Below are 10,871 nucleotides of genomic sequence, written 5' to 3' on the forward strand. Positions count from 1 at the left end.
TGCTAACCTTGAGCGACTCTGCTGTTATCCTGCTGTTATTGCTCAATGGAAAATTCAGAAGACTCACCAAGTAACAGGAGACTGGGCTCAGAGTCGTAAATCTCTGAGAGATGCTCACTGACATCCATGGTACTTTCAGAGTGAGTTTAACAAGGTCACTCTTGCTGAGCTAACTTTGAGCTGGAGGTTACAGCTTACTGTCAGGTCAGACCTGGAGCCAGGCTCTTAATCATTGAGGAAAACAGAGGGTGAGGGGTAGAGAGGCCATGAAAGGTAACTTCAGGCCCAGTGTCAGTGTAAAATGAAGCTTAGGAGGAAGGCCTGGACAGAACGGCAGCCCTTCAGAGCTTTCACACTACAGCTGAGATCCTTTTCTGCACCTGCTGCCTTAGCCTAATTACTCAATTCTTCAGGGACTTCCCATCATTCTTTGAATCAAATATAAACTTCTGGCCATTGTCTTCAAAGTCTTCACATAGCTCATTTCACTTTAAATATCTGCTCATATCTTTGATTCATTCTTAGATCTAGCCTCAGTGGCATTCTGATACCTACATCTGGCTTTCTCCCTTTTAAATGTTTGTCACCCACTGATGAGTTCCCTTTCTTTGAATTTGTTGTGGTTGAGAAAGATACCAAAGGACAAGAGAGACTAGCAGGGGCCAGAGGTATATTTGGAAACCCTCTTGCAGTAGCAGTGGGAAGGGCTGAGAATGCATCCAAGGCAAGGACTCCAACCAACAGGACTCACTCTAACTTTGGAGGTAGGATAGAGCTTTGGAGCTGCCACAGAGTTGCAATGGGAAGATTAAGGACTCAAAGAACTTAATGTTAATGTTATTTTATTTGCTCCTTACTGCAGTGTCATGAGATAGATGAAGCAGGCATTAGTATTCCCAGTTTTAAGTTAATAAAACTGAGATGAGAGATTACATGACCTAGGCTAGTACGTTTGAACTGGAAAGAGTCCTGGTCTTGTGATCATCTATTATTATCCTATGCCAGGAATCAGAAAATTCTTTTCAAAGGACCAGATTATAAATATTTTATCCTTTGCAAGACACATAGTCTCTGTCACAACCTTACAACCCTGCTGCTGTCATGCAAAAGCATCTATAGACAATGCAAAAACAAATGGCTATGGCTGTGGTCCATAAAGTGTTATTTACAAAAATAGGCAATGGGTTGAATTGGGCCTGTGGATTATAGTGATTATAGTTTGCCATAAAGCTGTGAAGATTCACAGGCTGTTAGGCACACTTGTAAATTTGAATACTCAAAATGTAGATATTAAAAAAAAGAATATAAAGGCACTCATCGTAACCTAATATGACTGAAAGAACAAGGAAATAACAAAAGGGAACTCAGTCAGTGTGAAGTTTGCATGTTACAGTGAGCTATATTACCAGAGATGTGATGAACTACAGCAGATGGTGGCAGAAGCTCAGGAGATGTCCCATCAGATAAGAGACATCTGAAACTGATCAGTTGATTTTCTCCGATGCCTCCACAGTGTGACTGCCCTGGGAATTCCAAAGCTCTTTTCTCAGTCCTCTACCTTCCTGCAGACTTGGTCATGCCTCAGCTGAGCTCTAAGTCCTCCATTTTCTACTCTGAGAACTTCTCCCAGAAGCTGTTGTCTTCCTTCTGCTATGACAAATATCCTGGAATCTGCTTTCTGGACAGAAAATGCAAACTCTGTCTTGAGGTCAGGACAGGAATCCCTTGTAGGGAAGAAGAACTTCAACAGAAACAGGCTTTTGCATGTCTAGCTCTATATCTCAATGACTCTATTCTTGGTGACACATTTTCAGCTTACCTGGCCGAACAGTCTTGCCACTAAGGTTGGGAGGGAAAATAGGAGAAACATTAATATGGAACTCACTCCCTGAACATTATAAGCTTTTAGTTATTCTTGCAAAAATGGACTTATTAGAAATCTCAGGCTCCTTCTTCTGGTCTCTAATGTACATTTCCAATCAAGTTTTATCCTTATTTCTCTCTGCTGTTTCTGTCACCTAGGAATCCCTTTCTGTTCCTCTCCACCTAACTAATACTTGCCTTTTTTTTTTTTTCTTTTTTGGCATGGAAAAGCTCCAGGAATCAAACTCAGGTCTCCAGCATGGCAGGCGAGAATTCTGCCACTGAGCCACTGTTGCACCGCCCCCTGCCTATTTTTAAAGCCCAATTCATGAAGAAATTGCTGCCTCCTCATGGAGCTCTTTATTCAGTCCTGGATGGACTGTACCATTCACTTTGCATTTTATTTCATACTGCTTTATGAGTTCCCATGTTAATTTTCCATATGTGTCTTGTCTTGCAATGACAAGTCAACTATTTGAAGGCATTGCTTAGGTATTATGTGATCTGTTCTTCCAACACAGTGCTAGGTTAATACTAGAAACTCAGTAAAAACCTGTTAAGTGGGCTAAATGCCTAATTATGAACATTCAATTGTCCTTAACATGGAGGTTCCTTTCTCTGTTTCTTACAGTCTCTCTACTGCTAAAACTCTTAGTGGCTAGCTCTTTTGGTTTGTCACAGTTCCCTTTTCTCTCAGAACTTGAGATAAGTTTCTTCAGGGGAAGGTTGGAGGACCTGAGTAGCAACACATGTAAAATGATCACTTCCTGTTGATTTTTGGCCATAGTCCTTGGTCAAGCCCAATTAGTGCTCTGCAAAATCCCTGAGAGCAGAAGCCTTGTCCGTTTTTGTTCACCATGTGTGTCCTCTTATTTAGCAAGACTGGCACATGGCAGATGCTTAGCAATTATTGGCTGAATGAAAGAATGAAAGAATAAGTGAATGGGTATTATTTTGACTTGGCCCTACCCCTGGGTCAATTACTTGCCCTGTGGGAAGGGGGTTTATTTATCTTAGTTGTCCCTGCTTGTCAGAGCATCTCAGCACCTTAGTATTCTGCTCAAGCTTCAATTCTCACTTGAGGCCTGTCAGTCCTCAGGCAAGTAGAAAGTTTGATGGTCCTCCCCAATGATCCAAGCCCTGTGGATGGGTCACAGCATGTTCTCCTAACAAGTGATGACAGAGATCCAAAAGAATAAAGTCATTTTCTGAGGCAACCTTTCCTAATCCAACCTACCAGAGCTTGTTTCATAGCTTTCCAAGATGTGTTTCCTGGCTTTATCTATCACAAGTTTGGAAATCCCTCCTTGGAATGGATCCCACGGCCAGTGAATGCTCAGTGGGACCTGCTGTTTCTATTATTTAGGCAAAACCTGATTTAAGGAACCGAATGATCTATCACAAGTCACTTGTTATCACTATGGTAAGATAGCTCGTTTTCCTGAATAATGTTTTATTAAAAGTATTTTCCCCTTTGGCCATTTTGTAAAAATACAGCTGTTTACTTAATTGGCTCTTGAGCATATTTACCACAAGATGGCGGTGTAGCAGTCTCTACTTGCTTATTAGGGACATGTTTATTTATTAGGTTGATAGAATGGAGAGATTTTTCTCCCCCTCAAGCTTCTCAAGTGTAAAATCATGTAAATATGAACTAATTTGTAGCCAGGCATATTTTGTCATTAAACACACACCCACGTAAGTCCAAATACTATCACACTCACAAATGCTCACAAGCTACCCTTTATCATAGGATGAATATTCCATTTATTTTGTCCAGCATTTAGTTAATCCTGTGTGAATCCTACGTATTAATACCTAAGCAATCTCTTGAAAAACTAGTAGAAATCAACCTAAAATTAATTAATGGAGCTTTTAATATAAATTAAAATTAATTATCAAGTGTAGGGAGGGCCTTAGTTGCCCCTGCTTAGCAGAGCATCTCAGCACCTTGGCATTGTGCTCAAGCTTCAATTCTCAGTATATGGAGAATGAACAGGATACAGAGAATAATCTATCTCAGGTGTGGCATTGTATTGTGGGCAAGATGTCTTAATAGTTCTGGATTGAGATAGGGGAAAAAAATCTACAGTAAAAAGGTTGGAGGGTGGAGGGATAGGTGGTTAGGGAAGTTGCCAACCATCACCTGCCCTGCTACAAATATTTACTGAGCACAAATTGTCCATTATTGTATTGTCTATAAGCTGCTCTTTGCCCTTTAAGAGCCTATAGACCAAAGCTAGAGACAAAAGAGAAAAAAATCTACACATATATGAAAAGACAAGTGCCATAACCATTATCTGAGAGAAAGGAGGGAAGTATAGAAGGGAGAAGGCTTTGATTTTTGAATGTGTTGTCAGGGGATAAGAGAAGAGGGTAGAAGTATGGAGCAAGAAATGTTCAAAAGAACATGGGAATGATAAGAAGACTTGAGTTCTTGACTCAGCTCTGTCTGTCCTGTGCTAAAGGAAGTATCTGGATTTGGGCAGAAATATTTTCTGCCAGCAGTTGATGTTAATGGGTATACTTGTGCCCCTCAGAGAGCTGAATGGTGCGTTTTCATGACTACCCCACTGAACCCATACGCACTTACTCTGATTAAAATCCGGAGATCTGTGCATTGACTCCCCAGTTAGCTCTTGGGGTTCCCATTTCACAGATTGGAGACATGCTTGGTCACCATTCAAGGTTTTCCCACACAAATTATTCCTGGGCTTTTGTATTCTGCTTCTTTCTCCAAAGAATAAATAATGCCCAGTTGTACTGGTTTTATAAAGTTCTATAAGGATTTCTGGGACATAGGCATAGTTTCCCTGTATGAGGAAAGGGGTGATAGAAGGGGAGAGCACATTGGATTCTTGGCTTCTGGAGTCTCAGATTAGTAGCAGGGGGTTGGCAGGCCCAGCATCTGGGGCCTGGTTTTGGCAGTCATGGAATGTGGGCTTCCCCTCCTCAGGCACACTCCCTTCAAGGCAGCCTTCTAAGGAGGTACAGTTTAGGGTTTAGGGATGATGATTTAGGTGTCCACCAGGCCTTCCATGGCATAAACCCTCAGCCACCTGCTGAGGTCTTAAACTCCTCTAACCAGGATCAAACCTTTCATTATAATTGTTTTAAAGTTGCCCTCTAGTTCACTACTATGGTCAATTACCTGATTGCAAGGTGTATCTGTTCCTCCTCTAGTTTGGGAATTATTTTGGCACTGAGACTGTGCCTTTTCCTTTTTGAACTTTGGCACCTAACAAAATGCCTGGCGCAAAATCGATTTCAATAAATTTTTGTTGAATTGAATAGAATCCCAAATACTTTGGGAGATGTGGCATAGCAACCAAAATGGAATCATATGTGTGAATAAATAATGGATAGTGCAATACTGTGGACATTTACATGTCCTGAATTCAAGTTTCAACTCTAGTACCTTCTACCTGTGAGACTACAGACAAATGCATTAACCTTCCTACATTTTAATTTCCTTCATACAAAATGATGACCTCAGGAGTCTTATAGGTATAGAATGATAAAAAAAGGACTTTGAAAATGCAAAAGTGGTGAATAAAGTTATTGTGTGTGGGGAGATAGCCAATCTTTGGAGCCAGGAGAGAGTATGCAGAGAGGGGTGTTAGGGTTGTCCAAGTCAGTTTGAATATGCTGGTATTTTAGGTCATGCAACATCAGAATTGCTAGTTATAAAAATTATAGATTTTTTTAAATTATAGCTTTGCTTTTTACTCTACAAGTTGTGACTTTACTTTTTTTACTTTTTACTCTAAATTGTGACTTTATTATACACATGGGAGGTAATTCCATGGCTCATCGCTAAATAGATAATTACACCAATAGCTCTTAAGTTTTCTCTAATCAGAAATAAAATCTATTCACTTAACATATTTGCTTTAAGAGTAAAACTTTATAAACAAAATAACTGCCCTTTTATTTCTGGGGAATGGTGGTTGACTGAAATAAACTTTTCTTGTCTGGTTCTTTATGGTTTACCAAATATTGTAATGTACATTATCATTTTGATTCCTCATAATTACCCAAGAAAAGGTAAAGAATAGAGAGTTTTCATGACAGCTCCCCATTTACTATTCAGAGCTCAAAGGAATTCAACAAGAAATAACTGGATGGTGACTAAAGGCTTGGGGTCGAATAAATCTGGATCAATTTTGGGCTTTGCCACTTGTTAGCTGTGTGACCTTGATTAAGTTATTTAATTTATCTCAGACCCAATTTCCTTTTCTGTGAATTGAAGATTTAACTGTTACTCACACATTTTTTAGATACATGCAATAGCTTCCCATTCAAATTTCAAAAAGGTAAAAGATCTTGAATTTGAGACAAGGTCCAGAAGACTTAGTTAAGCAGATCAGCTGAAATCAGGCATGTAAACTTGTTACCACAGAGACTCTCACACACTAAGCATTCAATAAATATCCAATATTAGTTTTAAGATCTGTAGTTCACAAAGTATTTTCACAAATTTCGCTCAGTCCCCCCAATAATAAAGATCCTCCTTACTAATGAAGAAACTAAAGCTCAAGGAGCTTATGATTTGTCCAGGTGGCACAACCATTCAAGTGGCAGAGCTGGATCTTCCATGAACTCATCTACTACTCTCAGCAATGAATACTACCTTTTCTCATCAGGGAAACTTGTCACTACTAGTGATAGTTAAGAAAAAATAGATGGAAGTGGTGGTGGTTATATGTGGGGGTAGGGAATGGGGGTGGGGTTGTCCAGCAATGCAGATCATCTACCAAAGGATGTGAAGATGGGTTCTTCTGTTTACTATGAGTGGAGTCAAACGGTAAAGATTCCAATTCTGTTTCTTTTTGTTGTCTGCTTCAGTGGGCAGGTCTATGGATTTCAGAGTATTTCTAAGCTCTTTATAAATTCCCACCCACCCTTGTATTTTGATCATTAGTGGCAGACATGAATGTTCAGATTAGAAATTATAGAAAATGGATCCTGTTGCTTGGTTGATATTTTGAAGAATGTTTATGTATATTTATTTTCCATTATGTCTTTTTGTGACATAATTTCAATTACATTTTTCCTTCTTCTGAGGTCTTCTTTCTTTGTTAAAACTGTGAAATCATACCATTGTTTCCATCTCAGCTTTATACTTTTTGGGGAGTGTATTTGTATAGCAGTTCCAAGGACATTATTTTTGTTAGTTTGGGAGGAGTTTTGAGGTGCATGTTAGCATATTGATATGTGCAAATATACAGGGCAAGTTAATGCAGGTGTGGAAGTGCCTCCATGCAATCAGAAAAGGTGCAACAGAGGGCTGCCAGAAGCATGGGACAGTGGAAAGGGCTCCTCTGTAGTTCAGGTCAGGATCACTTTAAAAGGACAGCACAAGAAATTCTGAATACAAAATAAATTTGGGTATGTGCATTTGAGAGAAAAAAATATATAAGGGAAAAGGTACTTGATTCTCCCAAAGCAAAGATGTTAGGTAATATTTTAAGTCAAAGAAATCCAAAGAAGATAGCAAGGTAAGACTTATGGTTAGAGACAAAAGGATACCGATGTGGTCATTTGTTCATTCATTTGCTCATTCATTCATCCATTCACCTATCCAGAATGGATTTTTGACCATCTAATATAAACTCAGCATTCCCCAGGGTCCTCTTTTTGCAAGAAAAAGATAGCACAGTCATTTTTGGAAGAATTTGCCATTCAATTGGGGAGACAAATCCAACACATTCAGAATGATTGGAGAGTGCTTAATTAGACATCAGCCTATGAATGGATTCAGAAGAAACTGGTGTCATCTGTGCTAGAGAACCATCAAAAGAAAAAAAGATAGCAATAAGGTGAAATTAAGTTTAAATATGGCTAAAACTTGCCTAAGGTCTTTGTGTATGGAATTCACGTAAACTACACGCTCAGCAAAACATCTTGCTCTAAATGGGCCTTGGAAAAGGCTTCTTGTTAGCATCTCTCCACGATACCTACATACTAAAGTCAAAGTCATTTGAGCTCTACCCTTGCCTAGATTTAGTGGTGACTTTTCACCAAATGAGTCCTAGTGTGTAGGCTGTCTTGACAAACCAAACTTTACTCAATGAAGAATCCTCATTCTTTGTTCAAAAGGCCTGTTAATTTTTATTTTATAGGTAACTCTCGCAACAAGAGTCTACGATTTCTTGAGTATGCAACCAGGAGCTCAGAATTTTGAGTGCAGATGAGTAGTTCCATGTGTTTGGCTCTAGGAGCAGAGATGGTTATATATGTTTCATTTGTAAGGCTCTTTGTCAACAGTAGATTAAGGTGTGAGGAGAAAAGTCAAGAAACCTAGGGCTGTGCATTTTTGATAAAACACCTACTGAACTGAATTGAGGAAGCATAGAAGGCTTCCTGGTGCTTTTCCTCTCCAAATGACTTTTTCTGTGCCTAGTAACTGAATATTTGAATTGACATCATGACATGGTTTAATGTTAGTCATATATTTTCTAGATAAATGACACTAGCTCTCCCTTTGGATTTCAAAGAGGGAAGGGATCTTAAGTTTGGGATGAGACCCTGAAGACCTTCTTAAGTAGTGCTGACAAATCTCCAGATGGGTTAAGGTTATTCTTAATGTCAGGTACTGAGCAGGGTAGCCCCACAACTGTGCACACACACACTATCAAATTTTATGAGACCATTTGGTAACCGTATATTTTGGTGTGTTTTAAAGATATCTTCTTGGGTGGCCAGAATATTAGCTATCAGCTGTAGACTTGGATTGGGTGATAAAACTCTATGGCTTTCATATTAAAATATTAAAACAGAGATGAAATTCAAAACAGGATCTATTTCCCTAGCTGAACTGCCTCTCCCTCCCTCTTTTTATATATTTTCATTGCACTCATGGTTGCTAGTCCTACTTACATCCTCTCTTACAGGCCAGTGGATTTGAAGGCTTGCACCAGTCCATTCTATATTTTGGCATCAGTGGCCCTAATAGCTTCCATTGGATTTGGATCTTCTTACAAATAAGGCCAGCTACTTCTTAGCACATAAGACTACAATTTACTTTCCAGGATCTTGGGGAAAAAAAGTAACAATACTGATATGAAGATTCCCCAGCCTTTCTCCACCCATCCACACATCCCTACCTACTGACCAAATGATTTGTGAGTGAACTATGAAGAATTGCCTTGTCAGAGGTTTTTAACTATACATAAAGATATTTTGCAAGAACAGCAGAACAGAAACAAGTTCAAAAGGACAGAAGAAAAATGCTCCAAATCTGTGGCAAACAGGATCTTACTGAAATTTACAGGATTCCTTGGATGTGTCTTTGATTAATGTACTGATTTCCCAACACTTTTAAACTATTTCAAGTGGTGTTAAAAGAAATGAAAACTTTTCTCTGTAGTGAAAAACAAATAATTCTACTTTTATAGACAAATTGAAAAAATGACATTTGCTTAAATTGTTTTCTTAAGCTGAGTGTTTGTTGTTGTTTTTTTAATTGGAGGAATTGTTGTAAGAAACTACGTTCTCTCCCTCTCTTTCTTCCTATTTTAACTGCAAATGAAAAACACACTTTGTGATTTAGCCAAAAGAAGTTAAGGATGAGTCTTCGGGGAGAGGAAGTAATGCAACTGGTTATCATGTTAATCTTCCACTGTAGGAGCTTTGGGCTCAGAGCCAGATTTTCTGCTTATAGCAAATGAACAGACCTTGAATGGTTAACAAGAAAAGTCAACTCACTCTTCAGATCTTGCACCCGTAGGCCAGCTTCACTTGTTTTCTAGTGTCTTTTCCCTTCCTACGTACTAAATACTTAAAGTGACTAGAGATGAACGTCAGGTTATTAGATATGAAATGTCTCCTTATTTATTTTCTTTCAGTAAATGTTTCTGCATAATTATAGTTAACCATGACCATAAACCACTTCAAAATTGCACTTTTAGGTTATTTTTCTGGACAATTTCGCCATTTAGTTTCTTCTTCAATTTTCCTATCTGTTAACAAGAACAATACAAAGCAAACTGAGGGGAAATTAAGAATGCGGTATAATGGTTATTTTAGTGTGGAGTAGGAGTAGGAATGCGGGAATACTGGTGGGAAAGATGCTTCCCATTTTCTATTTGATTCTAGGCTTATTATTGGTTTTAGTGTCTCTGAAATTCCTCTTGTTTTCATTAGGCCTCAGTTTCTTTATTTGAGTCTGTTTCAATAATCCTAGCTAAATGATGATAACATAAGTATATGTTGCTTTATGGTTTACTTTTCCCAAAATAGAAGGAATGATTAAAAATAAAAAAAGAGGGTGTTCAGACCCAGGCTGACTTTGTGTAGAGCTTGTGGGTCTGGGCACCAGGCTACCACAAAGGATAAATTTGGGGATGCTATGAAGGGGTGTGGTGTATTAGATGAGCAATAGCCTAGAAGTCCAGCATTCTAGTTCTGTCTCTGTCAGTAACCAGCAGTGAGTCTTTTGTCATGTTGCTCAATGACTCTCAGTTGGTTTTCTCAAATATGACATGATAAAATTATAGTAAATGACCTCTAAGGTCCTTGAAAGATTAAAATGAATTGACTTTATACCACCTTTCAGTCTTTGGTTTACCATAGCTTCACTTTAGATTTATTCTGCAGGTATTTATTGAATATCTACTGTGTACCAGGCATATTTTCATAAGTGGGTATTTAGCAATGCACAAAACTGAAAAATTCCTCTTTTATGGATCCTATAGTCTAAGTTTGGGTAGACGCACAATCAAAATATAAACAAATACATGTATATGCCAATGGTGAGAGATGCTACAAGGAAAAATAGAGCAGGGGATAGAGAGGCATGGTGGTATGGGGCTGCAAAGCACTCTTACAGGGTGGTCAAGAAGGTCTCTCTGATAAAGTGATATCTAGACAGGGTCCTTAGGAAAGTACGGGAGCAGGGCTTGCAGATATTAGAGGGAAGAACAATCTAGGTGGAAGGAATTGAAAGAACAAAAGTCCTAAGATGAGAGTGTGCTTTATTTGATCAAAGATTAACAAAGAAGCTG

Source organism: Tamandua tetradactyla, chromosome 18 (assembly GCF_023851605.1).
Source record: "Tamandua tetradactyla isolate mTamTet1 chromosome 18, mTamTet1.pri, whole genome shotgun sequence".
In the NCBI taxonomy this organism is placed as follows: domain Eukaryota; kingdom Metazoa; phylum Chordata; class Mammalia; order Pilosa; family Myrmecophagidae; genus Tamandua; species Tamandua tetradactyla.